The sequence below is a fragment of the Saccoglossus kowalevskii genome, chromosome 20, assembly GCF_978046115.1.
Source record: "Saccoglossus kowalevskii chromosome 20, keSacKowa6.1, whole genome shotgun sequence".
Lineage (NCBI taxonomy): Eukaryota > Metazoa > Hemichordata > Enteropneusta > Harrimaniidae > Saccoglossus > Saccoglossus kowalevskii.
Window position 1 is genome coordinate 4102566 of NC_140660.1, and position 13999 is coordinate 4116564.

The following is a 13999-nucleotide window of genomic DNA, read 5'->3' on the forward strand; positions in this document are numbered from 1 at the left end:
GTCAATTTTGTAGCTGTAACCCTATCCCAGACGGGAAGGAATAAAACCTTTGTATTGGCTATAAGGATTGGGAAACCGATCCCTTATGCCCCACACGCAGCAACTCGGTATCACTCGTCGGTTACCAGCCGATAAACAATCATGCTGCCATAAAATAAATTACCTATATGCAGCATGGCGATTAGCTTTGTGTATATCCTGGTCATCATCCATGACCAGAAGGTCATTCCTGAAAGCCCTTGCAATAGCTAGGACTCCCTCGTGCACAATCATCTCTCTGAATTCCTGTAAAAGAAATTAAAATATCATTCAGAAAACTTAGTATGTGATAGATAATAGCAGGTACACATTTTTTTCCATTTTGTGTTTTGTAGTTGATGAAAATTCAGAAACTGATAAATCGTAATAATGCTGTATTTACTGTATTGTAGAATTTAAACAAAAAATGGCATTTATTGTATCCTAAATCATAAAAAATATGTCTTTGACCACTGATGTACCTGTATTTGTATGTGCTACTACATAATACATACCAGAGTTTCTGAAAGGTTTATTCCTGCTATATATTCCTAAATGATTAGAGGTAGACCATTACAAATTCTGGGTGAGACAATGGCAGAAAAACGATACAAAATATTGTTTTCTATCCCTTAGTTTTGTGATGAGTTTGCTGTATTTTTTTATATTTTCACTCTGAGTAATATTTTTTTCCAAAATATAAGTGCACAGAATTTTTTTTCTGTTATTGGTTCTAGCAGGATTTTTTTCCCCAAGAAATTTTTCTTTGTTCAATTCTGCCACCCCCAAGTTTCTAATGGTCATTTTCTGACAGTGTGAAATAAAATATTGAACTTACTCTTGTTTGTGACAGACACTGTTGTGGAAGCCATCCACAACAGATGCGTTCTGGCAGTGTTGGCATCTGTCAACACTTTTCATAGATGCACTAGTCTGGTACTTCAGCTGTTGGTGGTGGGTGGTATCCCTGCTGTTGAACTGGTGGCTTCACCAGATCAAACACCAAGCTTGGTTGGCGACTTATTAATCGCTTTACTAAAGCCAACAGCTGTTACCTTGTCATGGCTTCACAGGTTGTCTACCATTGAATAGAATAACACAAAATTCAATATTTACATACAATAATATATATGTTGATTTTGTTACCAGAGATATTTCATACTTTTTTTGTGTATTTGAAATAAATTATGAAATTTATGCATTACTCACGATTGCTGAATGCTCCATTTGTTCTCTCTCTTCATTTCCCTCTGCTACTGCAACTTCTCTATCTCTTCCCCGTATGTTACTCACTGCTTGTAATATTAGATCTGTTTAATTCGTTTAAAAGAATCCTCTCATTAGTAAATAGCGCCCTCACTCCACAATATTTAGAATGAGTGGTTGGTCAAAAGTTTGATGAGTCAGGTGCATCTATTGGCTAAGCTTGTTGTACATAGATGCAAATGAGTATAGGAACCATTAATGCTGTAGGGTGTACTGGGAGGGGTGGAGGATTTCATGTTTGTAATGACTGGTTGTAATGTGGTATCTCGTTGTTTTCAAGATGCAGCCTGATATTTGTTGCTTTCTTGGTTGTTCAATTGTGGCTAAAATTTGTGTGGTGGGTGGGAGATGTGTTTATTGTTTGTTGAGTCATTGTTTAGATACCCTGCAGCTTGAAATGGTATGGGCCAAATCCAAATTCGATATGGTGGTGTTGAATATCCGTGCGATATGGCAGTGTCATCTAAAAACCACGCATCAAAATGATTTCTGTTTATTTATTTACTGTTGTAGATCCTGAGAACTAGCCATTGAATATGATGTCGGGAATAAATGGTTTTCTGAACAAGCTTTATTAATTATTGCTGGCAATATTCCAGTATGAATTGGGAGCAAACTGTGACACCAAATCTAGTTGTTGTATTATTATGCTTCTAAATTTTTTTTTTAAATAAAATAAATTAAATAGAAATATTATGTGTATTTTTGTATGTGGAAACATGGCTTGCCCACTAAAAATATAAAGAAGTGTGGTCTGCAGTTCTTTTTTTTTTATTTTTTTATTTGTGAAAAAAACTGGAGTGTAAACAATAAAACACTCACAGTGCAAGGCTAGTTCACCAACATGTCTATTCTTTTGCTTGAGTGTGAAAGTACATGGTTTAGTGACTACCTCTTATATTTTTAAATTTTAGAATTTTTTTTATTTGGGAAGGTTCTTCTATAAAAATAGAACAGATGAAATGAATTAATTTTAATATTTTATTTTAATTTCATAAGTAAAGCAAATTCAATATCTGAGACGTATATCGTAGATGTATTCACTGCGCCTAGGCTATCAAATCTATAGGAACAAGTTATAAGTCATGCCATAGTATGTTTACAGGTGAGAGAATTGTATACCTTCTCTAATTATAGCATAACTAGATACTCACTGCTTGTAATATTAATGAATTAATTTTAATAAAATGATTTAATTTCAGAACTAAAGCTGCATCACTACCTGTGGAATAATATTTTAAAAGATTTCAACTGTGGCTAGACTGACCCCCCCTAGGGCTAAAAGTTATATGTCATGCCATAGTATGTTTACAGGTGAGAGAATTGTATACCTTCTCTATTTATAGCATAACTAGATACTCACTGCTTGCAATATTAATCAATTAATTTTAATATTTTATTTTAATTTCAGAACTACCAAGGTAAAGCAAATTCAATATCTGAGACGTATATCGTAGATGTATTCACTGCGCCTAGACTATCAAATCTATGGGAACAAGTTACAAGTCATGCCATTGTATGTTTACAGGTGAGAGAATTGTATACCTTCTCTAATTATAGCATAACTAGATACTCACAGCTTGTAATATTAATGAATTAATTTTAATATTTTATTTTAATTTCAGAACTACCGGGGTAAAGCAAATTCAATATCTGAGACGTATATCGTAGATGTATTCACTGCGCTTAGGCTATCAAATCTATGGGAACAAGTTACAAGTCATGCCATAGTATGTATACAGGTGAGAGAATTGTATTACTTTCTCTAATTATAGCATAACTAGATACTCACTGCTTGTAATATTAGATCTGTTTAATTCGTTTAAAAGATTCCTCTCATTAGTAAATAGCGCCCTCACTCCACAATATTTAGAATGAGTGGTTGGTCAAAAGTTTGATGAGTCAGGTGCATCTATTGGCTAAGCTTGTTGTACATAGATGCAAATGAGTATAGGAATCATTAATGCTGTAGGGTGTACTGGGAGGGGTGGAGGATTTCATGTTTGTAATGACTGGTTGTAATGTGGTATCTCGTTGTTTTCAAGATGCAGCCTGATATTTGTTGCTTTCTTGGTTGTTCAATTGTGGCTAAAATTTGTGTGGTGGGTGGGAGATGTGTTTATTGTTTGTTGAGTCATTGTTTAGACACCCTGCAGCTTGAAATGGTATGGTCCAAATCCAAATTCGATATGGTGGTGTTGAATATCTGTGCGATATGGCAGTGTCATCTAAAAACCACGCATCAAAATGATTTCTGTTTATTTATTTACTGTTGTAGATCCTGAGAACTAGCCATTGAATATGATGTCGGGAATAAATGGTTTTCTGAACAAGCTTTATTAATTATTGCTGGCAATATTCCAGTATGAATTGGGAGCAAACTGTGACACCAAATCTAGTCGTTGTATTGTTATGCTTCTAAATTTTTTTTTTTAAATAAAATAAATTAAATAAAAATATTATGTGTATTTTTGTATGTGGAAACATGGCTTGCCCACTAAAAAATATAAAGAAGTGTGGTCTGCAGTTCTTTTTTTTTAATTTTTTTATTTGTGAAAAAAAATGGAGTGTAAACAATAAAACACTCACAGTGCAAGGCTAGTTCACCAACATGTCTATTCTCTTGCTTGAGTGTGAAAGTACATGGTTTAGTGACTACCTCTTATATTTTTAAATTTTAGAATTTTTTTTTATTTGGGAAGGTTCTTCTATAAAAATAGAACAGATGTAATGAATTAATTTTAATATTTTATTTTAATTTCAGAAGTAAAGCAAGTTCAATATCTGAGACGTATATCGTACACGTATTCACTACGCCTAGGCTACCAAATCTATAGAAACAAGTTATAAGTCATGGCATAGTATGTTTACAGGTGAGAGAATTGTATACCTTCTCTAATTATAGCATAACTAGATACTCACTCCTTGTAATATTAATGAATTAATTTTAATATTTTATTTTAATTTCAGAACTACCGGGGTAAAGCAAATTCAATATCTGAGACGTATATCGTAGATGTATTCACTGCGCCTTGGCTATCAAATCTATGGGAACAAGTTACAAGTCATGCCATAGTATGTTTACTGGTGAGAGAATTGTATACCTTCTCTGATTTTAGCATAACCATAACTAGATACTCACTGCTTGTAATATTAATGAATTAATTTTAATATTTTATTTTAATTTCAGAACTAAAGCAAATTCAATATCTGAGACGTATATCGTAGATGTATTCACTGCGCCTAGGCTATCAAATCTATGGGAACAAGTTACAAGTCATGCCATAGTATGTTTACAGGTGAGAGAATTGTATACCTTCTCTAATTATAGCATAACTAGATACTCACTGCTTGTAATATTAATGAATTAATTTTAATATTTTATTTTAATTTCAGAATTACCGGGGTAAAGCAAATTCAATATCTTAGACGTATATCGTAGATGTATTCACTGCGCCTAGGCTATCAAATCTATGGGAACAAGTTACAAGTCATGCCATAGTATGTTTACAGGTGAGAGAATTGTATACCTTCTCTAATTATAGCATAACTAGATACTCACTGCTTGTAATATTAATGAATTAATTTTAATATTTTATTTTAATTTCAGAACTACCGGGGTAAAGCAAATTCAATATCTGAGACGTATATCGTAGATGTGTTCATTGCGCCTAGGCTATCAAATCTATGGGAACAAGTTACAAGTCATGCCATAGTATGTTTACAGGTGAGAGAATTGTATACCTTCTCTAATTATAGCATAACTAGATACTCACTGCTTGTAATATTAATGAATTAATTTTAATATTTTATTTTAATTTCAGAACTACCGGGGTAAAGCAAATTCAATATCTGAGACGTATATCGTAGATGTGTTCACTGCGCCTAGGCTATCAAATCTATGGGAACAAGTTACAAGTCATGCCATAGTATGTTTACAGGTGAGAGAATTGTATACCTTCTCTGATTATAGCATAACTAGATACTCACTGCTTGTAATATTAATGAATTAATTTTAACATTTTATTTTAATTTCAGAACTAAAGCAAATTCAATATCTGAGACGTATATCGTAGATGTATTCACTGCGCCTAGGCTATCAAATCTATAGGAACAAGTTATAAGTCATGCCATAGTATGTTTACAGGTGAGAGAATTGTATACCTTCTCTAATTATAACATAACTAGATACTCACTGCTTGTAATATTAATGAATTAATTTTAATAATTTGATTTAATTTCAGAACTAAAGCAAGTTCAATATCTGAGACGTATATCGTAGATGTATTCACTGCGCCTAGGTTATCAAATCTATAGGAACAAGTTATAAGTCATGCCATAGTATGTTTACAGGTGAGAGAATTGTATACCTTCTCTAATTATAGCATAACTAGATACTCACAGCTTGTAATATTAATGAATTAATTTTAATATTTTATTTTAATTTCAGAACTACCGGGGTAAAGCAAATTCAATATCTGAGACGTATATCGTAGATGTATTCACTGCGCTTAGGCTATCAAATCTATGGGAACAAGTTACAAGTCATGCCATAGTATGTATACAGGTGAGAGAATTGTATTACTTTCTCTAATTATAGCATAACTAGATACTCACTGCTTGTAATATTAGATCTGTTTAATTCGTTTAAAAGATTCCTCTCATTAGTAAATAGCGCCCTCACTCCACAATATTTAGAATGAGTGGTTGGTCAAAAGTTTGATGAGTCAGGTGCATCTATTGGCTAAGCTTGTTGTACATAGATGCAAATGAGTATAGGAATCATTAATGCTGTAGGGTGTACTGGGAGGGGTGGAGGATTTCATGTTTGTAATGACTGGTTGTAATGTGGTATCTCGTTGTTTTCAAGATGCAGCCTGATATTTGTTGCTTTCTTGGTTGTTCAATTGTGGCTAAAATTTGTGTGGTGGGTGGGAGATGTGTTTATTGTTTGTTGAGTCATTGTTTAGACACCCTGCAGCTTGAAATGGTATGGTCCAAATCCAAATTCGATATGGTGGTGTTGAATATCTGTGCGATATGGCAGTGTCATCTAAAAACCATGCATCAAAATGATTTCTGTTTATTTATTTACTGTTGTAGATTCTGAGAACTAGCCATTGAATATGATGTCGGGAATAAATGGTTTTCTGAACAAGCTTTATTAATTATTGCTGGCAATATTCCAGTATGAATTGGGAGCAAACTGTGACACCAAATCTAGTTGTTGTATTGTTATGCTTCTAAAAAATTTTTTTTTTAAAATAAAATAAATTAAATAGAAATATTATGTGTATTTTTGTATGTGGAAACATGGCTTGCCCACTAAAAATATAAAGAAGTGTGGTCTGCAGTTCTTTTTTTTTATTTTTTTATTTGTGAAAAAAACTGGAGTGTAAACAATAAAACACTCACAGTGCAAGGCTAGTTCACCAACATGTCTATTCTTTTGCTTGAGTGTGAAAGTACATGGTTTAGTGACTACCTCTTATATTTTTAAATTTTAGAATTTTTTTTTATTTGGGAAGGTTCTTCTATAAAAATAGAACAGATGTAATGAATTAATTTTAATATTTTATTTTAATTTCAGAACTAAAGCAAATTCAATATCTGAGACGTATATCGTAGATGTATTCACTGCGCCTAGGCTATCAAATCTATCGGAACAAGTTATAAGTCATGCCATAGTATGTTTACAGGTGAGAGAATTGTATACCTTCTCTAATTATAGCATAACTAGATACTCACTGCTTGTAATATTAATGAATTAATTTTAATAATTTTATTTAATGTCAGCACTAAAGCAAGTTCAATATCTGAGACGTATATCGTAGATGTATTCACTGCGCCTAGGCTATCAAATCTATAGGAACAAGTTATATGTCATGGCAAAGTATATTTACAGGTGAGAGAATTGTATACCTTCTCTAATTATAGCATAACTAGATACTCACTGCTTGTAATATTAATGAATTAATTTTAATATTTTATTTAATTTCAGAACTAAAGCAAATTCAATATCTGAGACGTATATCGTAGATGTATTCACTGCGCCTAGGTTATCAATTCAATGGAAACAAGTTACAAGTCATGCCATAGTATGTTTACAGGTGAGAGAATTGTATACCTTCTCTAATTATAGCATAACTATATACTCACTGCTTGTAATATTAATGAATTAATTTTAATAATTTGATTTAATTTCAGAACTAAAGCTGCATCACTACCTGTGGAATCAAATTTTAAAAGATTTCAACTGTGGCTAGACTGACCCCCCCCCCCTAGGGCTAAAAGTTATATGTCATGCCATAGTATGTTTACAGGTGAGAGAATTGTATACCTTCTCTAATTATAGCACAACTAGATACTCACTGCTTGTAATATTAATAAATTAATTTTATTATTTTATTTTAATTTCAGAACTACCGGGGTAAAGCAAATTCAATATCTGAGACGTATATCGTAGATGTATTCACTGCGCCTAGGCTATCAAATCTATGGGAACAAGTTACAAGTCATGCCATAGTATGTTTACAGGTGAGAGAATTGTATACCTTCTCTAATTATAGCATAACTAGATACTCACTGCTTGTAATATTAATGAATTAATTTTAATATTTTATTTTAATTTCAGAACTAAAGCAAATTCAATATCTGAGACGTATATTGTTGATGTATTCACTGCGCCTAGGCTATCAATTCTATGGGAACAAGTTACAAGTCATGCCATAGTATGTTTACAGGTGAGAGAATTGTATACCTTCTCTAATTATAGCATAACTAGATACTCACTGCTTGTAATATTAATGAATTAATTTTAATAATTTGATTTAATTTCAGAACTAAAGCTGCATCACTACCTCTGGAATCAAATTTTAAAAGATTTCAACTGTGGCTAGACTGACCCCCCCCCCCCCCCCCCTAGGGCTAAAAGTTATATGTCATGCCATAGTATGTTTACAGGTGAGAGAATTGTATACCTTCTCTAATTATAGCATAACTAGATACTCACTGCTTGTAATATTAGAATTGTAATGAATTAATTTCAATATTTTATTTTAATTTCAGGACTAAAGCAAGTTCAATATCTGAGACGTATATCGTAGATGTATTCACTGCGCTTAGGCTATCAAATCTATAGGAACAAGTTACAAGTCATGCCATAGTATGTTTACAAGTGAGAGAATTGTATACCTTCTCTAATTATAGCATAACTAGATACTCACTGCTTGTAAGATTAATGAATTAATTTTAATATTTTATTTTAATTTCAGAACTACTGGGGTAAAGCAAATTCAATATCTGAGACATATATCGTAGATGTATTCACTGCGCCTAGGCTATCAAATCTATGGGAACAAGTTACAAGTCATGCCATAGTATGTTTACAGGTGAGAGAATTGTATACCTTCTCTAATTATAGCATAACTAGATACTCACTGCTTGTAATATTAGAATTGTAATGAATTAATTTTAATATTTTATTTTAATTTCAGCACTAAAGCAAGTTCAATATCTGAGACGTATATCGTAGATGTATTCACTGCGCCTAGGCTATCAAATCTATAGGAACAAGTTATATGTCATGGCAAAGTATATTTACAGGTGAGAGAATTGTATACCTTCTCTAATTATAGCATAACTAGATACTCACTGCTTGTAATATTAATGAATTAATTTTAATATTTTATTTAATTTCAGAACTAAAGCAAATTCAATATCTGAGACGTATATCGTAGATGTATTCACTGCGCCTAGGTTATCAATTCAATGGAAACAAGTTACAAGTCATGCCATAGTATGTTTACAGGTGAGAGAATTGTATACCTTCTCTAATTATAGCATAACTAGATACTCACTGCTTGTAATATTAATGAATTAATTTTAATAATTTGATTTAATTTCAGAACTAAAGCTGCATCACTACCTGTGGAATCAAATTTTAAAAGATTTCAACTGTGGCTAGACTGACCCCCCCCCCCCTAGGGCTAAAAGTTATATGTCATGCCATAGTATGTTTACAGGTGAGAGAATTGTATACCTTCTCTAATTATAGCACAACTAGATACTCACTGCTTGTAATATTAATAAATTAATTTTATTATTTTATTTTAATTTCAGAACTACCGGGGTAAAGCAAATTCAATATCTGAGACGTATATCGTAGATGTATTCACTGCGCCTAGGCTATCAAATCTATGGGAACAAGTTACAAGTCATGCCATAGTATGTTTACAGGTGAGAGAATTGCATACCTTCTCTAATTATAGCACAACTAGATACTCACTGCTTGTAATATTAATAAATTAATTTTAATATTTTATTTTAATTTCAGAACTACTGGGGTAAAGCAAATTCAATATCTGAGACGTATATCGTAGATGTATTCACTGCGCCTAGGCTATCAATTCTATGGGAACAAGTTACAAGTCATGCCATAGTATGTTTACAGGTGAGAGAATTGTATACCTTCTCTAATTATAGCATAACTAGATACTCACTGCTTGTAATATTAGAATTGTAATGAATTAATTTTAATATTTTATTTTAATTTCAGCACTAAAGCAAGTTCAATATCTGAGACGTATATCGTAGATGTATTCACTGCGCCTAGGCTATCAAATCTATAGGAACAAGTTATATGTCATGGCAAAGTATATTTACAGGTGAGAGAATTGTATACCTTCTCTAATTATAGCATAACTAGATACTCACTGCTTGTAATATTAATGAATTAATTTTAATATTTTATTTAATTTCAGAACTAAAGCAAATTCAATATCTGAGACGTATATCGTAGATGTATTCACTGCGCCTAGGTTATCAATTCAATGGAAACAAGTTACAAGTCATGCCATAGTAGATAGATAGATAGATAGAATTTTTTATTTGGAACGTACCAATGAAAACTTGAGTAAAGTCCAAAAAAAAAAAAAAGTCCAAAAAAAGTATGTTTACAGGTGAGAGAATTGTATACCTTCTCTAATTATAGCATAACTATATACTCACTGCTTGTAATATTAATGAATTAATTTTAATAATTTGATTTAATTTCAGAACTAAAGCTGCATCACTACCTGTGGAATCAAATTTTAAAAGATTTCAACTGTGGCTAGACTGACCCCCCCCCCCCCTAGGGCTAAAAGTTATATGTCATGCCATAGTATGTTTACAGGTGAGAGAATTGTATACCTTCTCTAATTATAGCACAACTAGATACTCACTGCTTGTAATATTAATAAATTAATTTTATTATTTTATTTTAATTTCAGAACTACCGGGGTAAAGCAAATTCAATATCTGAGACGTATATCGTAGATGTATTCACTGCGCCTAGGCTATCAAATCTATGGGAACAAGTTACAAGTCATGCCATAGTATGTTTACAGGTGAGAGAATTGTATACCTTCTCTAATTATAGCATAACTAGATACTCACTGCTTGTAATATTAATGAATTAATTTTAATAATTTGATTTAATTTCAGAACTAAAGCAAGTTCAATATCTGAGACGTATATCGTAGATGTATTCACTGCGCCTAGGCTATCAAATCTATGGGAACAAGTTACAAGTCATGGCATAGTATGTTTACAGGTGAGAGAATTGTATACCTTCTCTAATTATAGCATAACTAGATACTCACTCCTTGTAATATTAATGAATTAATTTTAATATTTTATTTTAATTTCAGAACTAAAGCAAATTCAATATCTGAGACGTATATTGTTGATGTATTCACTGCGCCTAGGCTATCAATTCTATGGGAACAAGTTACAAGTCATGCCATAGTATGTTTACAGGTGAGAGAATTGTATACCTTCTCTAATTATAGCATAACTAGATACTCACTGCTTGTAATATTAATGAATTAATTTTAATAATTTGATTTAATTTCAGAACTAAAGCTGCATCACTACCTCTGGAATCAAATTTTAAAAGATTTCAACTGTGGCTAGACTGACCCCCCCCCCCCCCCCCTAGGGCTAAAAGTTATATGTCATGCCATAGTATGTTTACAGGTGAGAGAATTGTATACCTTCTCTAATTATAGCATAACTAGATACTCACTGCTTGTAATATTAATAAATTAATTTCAATATTTTATTTTAATTTCAGGACTAAAGCAAGTTCAATATCTGAGACGTATATCGTAGATGTATTCACTGCGCCTAGGCTATCAAATCTATAGGAACAAGTTATATGTCATGGCAAAGTATGTTTACAGGTGAGAGAATTGTATACCTTCTCTAATTATAGCATAACTAGATACTCACTGCTTGTAAGATTAATGAATTAATTTTAATATTTTATTTTAATTTCAGAACTACTGGGGTAAAGCAAATTCAATATCTGAGACATATATCGTAGATGTATTCACTGCGCCTAGGCTATCAAATCTATGGGAACAAGTTACAAGTCATGCCATAGTATGTTTACAGGTGAGAGAATTGTATACCTTCTCTAATTATAGCATAACTAGATACTCACTGCTTGTAATATTAGAATTGTAATGAATTAATTTTAATATTTTATTTTAATTTCAGCACTAAAGCAAGTTCAATATCTGAGACGTATATCGTAGATGTATTCACTGCGCCTAGGCTATCAAATCTATAGGAACAAGTTATATGTCATGGCAAAGTATATTTACAGGTGAGAGAATTGTATACCTTCTCTAATTATAGCATAACTAGATACTCACTGCTTGTAATATTAATGAATTAATTTTAATATTTTATTTAATTTCAGAACTAAAGCAAATTCAATATCTGAGACGTATATCGTAGATGTATTCACTGCGCCTAGGTTATCAATTCAATGGAAACAAGTTACAAGTCATGCCATAGTATGTTTACAGGTGAGAGAATTGTATACCTTCTCTAATTATAGCATAACTAGATACTCACTGCTTGTAATATTAATGAATTAATTTTAATAATTTGATTTAATTTCAGAACTAAAGCTGCATCACTACCTGTGGAATCAAATTTTAAAAGATTTCAACTGTGGCTAGACTGACCCCCCCCCCCTAGGGCTAAAAGTTATATGTCATGCCATAGTATGTTTACAGGTGAGAGAATTGTATACCTTCTCTAATTATAGCACAACTAGATACTCACTGCTTGTAATATTAATAAATTAATTTTATTATTTTATTTTAATTTCAGAACTACCGGGGTAAAGCAAATTCAATATCTGAGACGTATATCGTAGATGTATTCACTGCGCCTAGGCTATCAAATCTATGGGAACAAGTTACAAGTCATGCCATAGTATGTTTACAGGTGAGAGAATTGTATACCTTCTCTAATTATAGCACAACTAGATACTCACTGCTTGTAATATTAATAAATTAATTTTAATATTTTATTTTAATTTCAGAACTACTGGGGTAAAGCAAATTCAATATCTGAGACGTATATCGTAGATGTATTCACTGCGCCTAGGCTATCAATTCTATGGGAACAAGTTACAAGTCATGCCATAGTATGTTTACAGGTGAGAGAATTGTATACCTTCTCTAATTATAGCATAACTAGATACTCACTGCTTGTAATATTAGAATTGTAATGAATTAATTTTAATATTTTATTTTAATTTCAGCACTAAAGCAAGTTCAATATCTGAGACGTATATCGTAGATGTATTCACTGCGCCTAGGCTATCAAATCTATAGGAACAAGTTATATGTCATGGCAAAGTATATTTACAGGTGAGAGAATTGTATACCTTCTCTAATTATAGCATAACTAGATACTCACTGCTTGTAATATTAATGAATTAATTTTAATATTTTATTTAATTTCAGAACTAAAGCAAATTCAATATCTGAGACGTATATCGTAGATGTATTCACTGCGCCTAGGTTATCAATTCAATGGAAACAAGTTACAAGTCATGCCATAGTATGTTTACAGGTGAGAGAATTGTATACCTTCTCTAATTATAGCATAACTATATACTCACTGCTTGTAATATTAATGAATTAATTTTAATAATTTGATTTAATTTCAGAACTAAAGCTGCATCACTACCTGTGGAATCAAATTTTAAAAGATTTCAACTGTGGCTAGACTGACCCCCCCCCCCTAGGGCTAAAAGTTATATGTCATGCCATAGTATGTTTACAGGTGAGAGAATTGTATACCTTCTCTAATTATAGCACAACTAGATACTCACTGCTTGTAATATTAATAAATTAATTTTATTATTTTATTTTAATTTCAGAACTACCGGGGTAAAGCAAATTCAATATCTGAGACGTATATCGTAGATGTATTCACTGCGCCTAGGCTATCAAATCTATGGGAACAAGTTACAAGTCATGCCATAGTATGTTTACAGGTGAGAGAATTGTATACCTTCTCTAATTATAGCATAACTAGATACTCACTGCTTGTAATATTAATGAATTAATTTTAATAATTTGATTTAATTTCAGAACTAAAGCAAGTTCAATATCTGAGACGTATATCGTAGATGTATTCACTGCGCCTAGGCTATCAAATCTATGGGAACAAGTTACAAGTCATGGCATAGTATGTTTACAGGTGAGAGAATTGTATACCTTCTCTAATTATAGCATAACTAGATACTCACTGCTTGTAATATTAATGAATTAATTTTAATATTTTATTTTAATTTCAGAACTACCGGGGTAAAGCAAATTCAATATCTGAGACGTATATGGTAGATGTATTCACTGCGCCTAGG

General features: G+C 31.9%; 3 long non-coding RNA genes and 1 pseudogene across 4 annotated transcripts; 3 read left to right on the top strand and 1 right to left on the bottom strand.

Annotated features, from left to right (window-relative positions):
• Window positions 1-21: 21 nt before the first annotated feature.
• LOC146729919 (P2X purinoceptor 7-like) lies at window positions 22-1245 on the bottom strand (annotated as a pseudogene).
• Window positions 1246-7080: 5835 nt separating this feature from the next.
• LOC146729920 (uncharacterized) lies at window positions 7081-7806 on the top strand. Its single transcript, XR_014927938.1, has 4 exons — window positions 7081-7189; window positions 7286-7394; window positions 7492-7607; window positions 7705-7806. It is a non-coding gene; the product is annotated as an uncharacterized LOC146729920 (long non-coding RNA).
• Window positions 7807-9622: 1816 nt separating this feature from the next.
• LOC146729921 (uncharacterized) lies at window positions 9623-10662 on the top strand. The gene is made up of 3 exons (XR_014927820.1): window positions 9623-9736; window positions 10342-10459; window positions 10557-10662. It is a non-coding gene; the product is annotated as an uncharacterized LOC146729921 (long non-coding RNA).
• Window positions 10663-12670: 2008 nt separating this feature from the next.
• Window positions 12671-13615, top strand: LOC146729922 (uncharacterized). Of its 2 annotated transcripts, XR_014927992.1 has the most exons (4): window positions 12890-12998; window positions 13095-13203; window positions 13301-13416; window positions 13514-13615. It is a non-coding gene; the product is annotated as an uncharacterized LOC146729922 (long non-coding RNA). The 2 variants fall into 2 exon arrangements; XR_014927991.1 differs by lacking the exons at window positions 12890-12998; window positions 13095-13203 and adding an exon at window positions 12671-12784.
• The last annotated feature ends 384 nt before the right edge of the window (window positions 13616-13999 follow it).